The sequence below is a fragment of the Silene latifolia genome, chromosome 3, assembly GCF_048544455.1.
Source record: "Silene latifolia isolate original U9 population chromosome 3, ASM4854445v1, whole genome shotgun sequence".
In the NCBI taxonomy this organism is placed as follows: Eukaryota; Viridiplantae; Streptophyta; class Magnoliopsida; order Caryophyllales; family Caryophyllaceae; genus Silene; species Silene latifolia.
The window spans coordinates 122,134,616-122,138,905 of record NC_133528.1 but is presented as its reverse complement, the minus strand read 5'-3'; the positions used below and the strand labels follow the sequence as shown (position 1 = coordinate 122,138,905).

At 38.7% G+C, this 4,290-nt stretch overlaps 1 non-coding gene across 1 annotated transcript; it reads left to right on the top strand.

The window, feature by feature from the left end:
- Positions 1-212: 212 nt before the first annotated feature.
- LOC141650164 (small nucleolar RNA R71) lies at positions 213-318 on the top strand. Its single transcript, XR_012546214.1, has one exon. It is a non-coding gene; the product is annotated as a small nucleolar RNA R71 (small nucleolar RNA).
- The last annotated feature ends 3,972 nt before the right edge of the window (positions 319-4,290 follow it).

The window sequence follows — 4,290 nt, the reverse complement described above, 5'->3', positions numbered from 1 at the left end:
CCACAACTTGCTTATCGACTGCATGAACTGTCCTAATACCATCCCCCGGGTTTCCATACTCAGCACAGTGGTTTGCCATTTCTTCAATAAGAGCCCATCCCTTATCATCGTCAGTGTTCTCTTGGAATCTTCCATTAGATGATGCATCAAGTATGGCTATGTGATCATTGTACAGCCCATTGTAGAACTGGTTGGACAGAAACCACGGGTCAAAACCATGGTGAGGAAGAGACCTCACCAACTTCTTGAAACTGGACCATGCTTCATAGAAAGTCTCATCAGGTGCCTGCTTGAAACTTGTGATATTTTCCCTCAGCTGATTGGTGCGCTGTGGAGGGAAATATCTCTTATAAAAAGCAAGAGCAAGGGTCTCTCAGTCTCTGACCCCCGCGACCGTACAGTCCAAAACAGTCAGCCACTCCCTGGCTGAGTCAGTCAAAGAAAAAGGAAATAGAACCTCCTTAATCTTGTCTTGAGTTACCCTCTTTGTGGCGGGGATAGTAGAACAGTAGTCCGTAAAGACCTCCATATATATGCTTCCTCGGGTCTTCACCTGCCACACCTCTAAAGAGATTCCTCTCCACCAGATTGATATAGGAAGGTCGGATGTCAAATGTATTCCCATCCTCAGTCTGGAGATTGAAACCCTTTGGAATAGACGATGCTTTAGGCTCCGAATGACTGACAATGTTTGGCATCTTTACTGGTTGGCTTACAGAACTAGAAGTATCTTCTTCAAAAAATGGATTCTCTGTAAAAAGGAAATGCTGAAGCTCTGGTTCGAAAGTACTCAAGTCTTCCTTTCGTGATTCTCTTTGCAGACGGAGTCTATGCCTGAACAGTCTCTCTGGCTCGAATCACCAAAACTAACTCAAACCTGTGTGACCTGGGCATACACAACACTGAAAGAAAATAAATAAGAACTGCCTCAAGGAATAAAAATTCCCTGAGACGGATAAAATAAACGAACAAAGACAGATAGGGCAATTGCCTCCCCGGCAACGGCGCCAAAATTTGACAGGGCTGCCGTATACCTGATGCGTGTCCTAAATATGATGTTTTACACCCTATTTTACACGCATTTTAGAGCTCAAATGTGTAGTTTATTCTACTATTTTCCCTATTTCCGTCTACTTTCGTGTTTTTGTATAAAATTGCAGAAATGTGAAGAATCCAGCGGAAATCGAGCCGAATCCGTCCCTAAGTACTTAGCATTGCATTTGACATGGAGTAAAGACTCAGGAAGTGAACTTGGTGCACATTTCAAGGCCTGAAAGATGTATTTACGAGAGTTTTAGAAGCGGATTACCAGCTACAGCAGTCTATAGACTGACCTACATGGTCTATAGACTGTCAGAATGCTTCTCGACATTGCAGCCTTATTCATATGGCTATATCTCGAGTTCTAGATCTGATAATCGAGTGATTCCAATTGGAGGTGAAAGATTATCCTCTTAGCTTTCCAACGCCGCATAGAACGTCTGATTTGACCAAGTAACGAAGAAATGACAGCTGTTTTAAGATCAGTGCGCGCTGCAGAATTTATCAGAAGTTATTGTACAGCGCCTGTGGTCGATTGACTGGTCTCATTGGTCGATCGACCACCCCATGAGCTGACGCACAAATTAAAAGACGAGGAAGCCCATTGTAATTAGGTTTAGGAATAGGTTACGTTATTTTTCCTATATAACGTAACTTTACCTGCTGCTTGACGGATCTATCATTCATTAGCTTAGTTTAATTCAGTTCCTATAATACATTAATGATTCGTAGTTAGAATTCTCAACAAAGTTCTCATCTTATTTTCGGATTCATTGCTTATTCCTTTGCTTCAGTAACTTTATTCCTTAATTTCAGTTTACTTTCAATTCTTCCGTAGTTTAGTTCTTGCTAGTTTAGTTTTCCCAAAGCCAATTTATCGTTTCATGTTGATTATTTGTTTAGTTAATTCAATTATGAGTTCATTTGCTTTAGTTGTTAATTTTACTGTTATTATTATCGCTAGTATGTCTAGCTAAATACCCTTTGCTAAGATGTAGGGGATCTATGGCGTAGATGGCATTAGAATAGGTGACCCCGAATTAAGGCATGGTCGATCGACTGGCTTAACTAGTCGATCGACTAAGCCGTGTGGTCGGTCGACTGAAATAGTTGGTCGATCGACCAGACCGTGTTTGATTAGCGTTTGTTTGATTCGTTAAGTGCAATATTTAACAATGAGACCGAGAGGAGACTTGTTAGATGCTTAGTTTTGACCAACCCGTAGATCGAGAGATAGGGAAGGGCATTAATTAATGAATTAAGACGACTAAATTGCTGAGATCGAGAGATAATGTAATTTAGGCTTTAGGAATCACTAATCGGGGCGAGAGCTAGCATTAGTGAGACTTAGGGACTGGTAGCATAGGCCGAAAGGAGCTACTAGTTAACTTGGACCGAGAGGACTTGTTTTACCCATCCTACACGACTGTATTTCGGACTTACCTAGGATTATGTGCCATCGTAGCTATAGTGAACTGACCGTCTTAGCATTTCTTTTATCATTGTTTACCGTCCTTATTTACTTTTATTTGTTTATTTAGTTTATGTATTTAGACTTAGCTATAATTCATATCAACCCCCCCCCCCCCTCACTGTTACCGTTAAACTAAAATAAAAGCAACTATAATCTCCCTACCTCCCTGCGGATCGACCCTTACTACCACTTGCTAGTTGTAGTTTGGTATTATAAATATTATTTTTGGTGCACACAACGACAAGCATCAATATCTATCAAAAATAACTAACTAAACTAACTATATAGCTAGGGAAGTCAGGTCGATCTCCTCAGGGAGGCAAGATATCTGTAAAAGTCCGTCTATTTGGTCACAAATGGGGGTGTTTATAATTTTATTTCTAAACTAAAAAGGATTAAAGGAAGAGAAATAAAGAAAGAGCAGTAAAGGCGGAAAAAGGGTAATAAACTATCAATAAAGAGGGGACATGTCAGGATTTCGGTTCACTACGGTAGTCCAGTGACTCAAATGTAAACAACTTAGATAAATTTTGGCAAACTACTTATAATTTCTAAGATATTAGAGCCTTATAACTGGTGTCATTTATGACCAGTTCATGTAGGATTGTGACTAGTATACTCCTTGCATAGCATGTTTCATTTATTTGCACATGTATGAAATTTAATTTCTTTTTGCCTACATACATTCGGGTTTGTGGTTGGTGTCATATGCAGGGAGGTGCTTACAATTCCCCTTCTTTCATTTTTACCCATTTAACTCCACTATTAGCCATATTTGCTTTTTTGACCCTTTACAATATCCAAATTTAGCCTACCCTGTCAAGCTAGTTTAGTATATGTTTTGCAGTATATAATTTATTGTGTCTAGTTTGGTTTATGTTGTATTGTTTGGAGTTGGTAGTTTATGGAGGGAGGAGGATATAAAAAAAAAAAAGAAAAAAAAGAAGAGAAAAAACGTGAAGTAAGAAAAAAAAACAAAGGAACCGTGAAAAAGAAGAAAAGAAAAAGAAAAGGAAGTTTGATTATTGACGGTTTTTACTCTTATGCCTTATTTATATCTTATGAGGAGTATGTTTGGTTTGGTTAGTGAGTTTTTGTGCCAAAATAAGGGCACTTGTGCTTAAATTTGAGATGGATTAGGAATCGGATATTGTTTACTTGGTTTTGATTAGGTTGCTAGCTTGACTATTAGCCTCACATATCCAAAATGTTTTGCCTTTTCTTTTCCCATCGCCTCAATTTCCCATAATTTTTGTAAGCCCTCGGCTGTGATGGACATTGATTGGTTGGAATGTATGTATGGTAGCTAGAATTGTCTATCATATTAGCGGCATGCATGTATATGTGGGTCGTAGTTTAGGTGAGCGACTATTTTTCTTCTCTTACATTCACATGCTTACCCTTTGCTTCATGAGATAAGAGTGACTTGTGAGAGTCCATTATTAAAGGTCTTGCAAGGTCGACAGTTCAGCTTATTTATAAACATCATATAACTCGTTTGCACTTGACTGTTTTGGCTATAAGTGTCAGTTTTGTTTGCAATAAATTGATTTAAGTGGACAACTTGTAGTTAGCTCTGATTTTTCTTTTCCGTTCCATTAGTTTGCATATAGTTTACTCGAGGATGAGTAAAGGTTCGGTTTGGGGAGATTTGATACGTGCATTTTACATAATTCTTTCTGGCCTCTTATGCACGCATTTCCATGTAATTCTCGTAGTTTTGTATTGCAAAATGCCCTGAATAAGGTACTTTGGTTTGGTTTGCCTTATTTTCA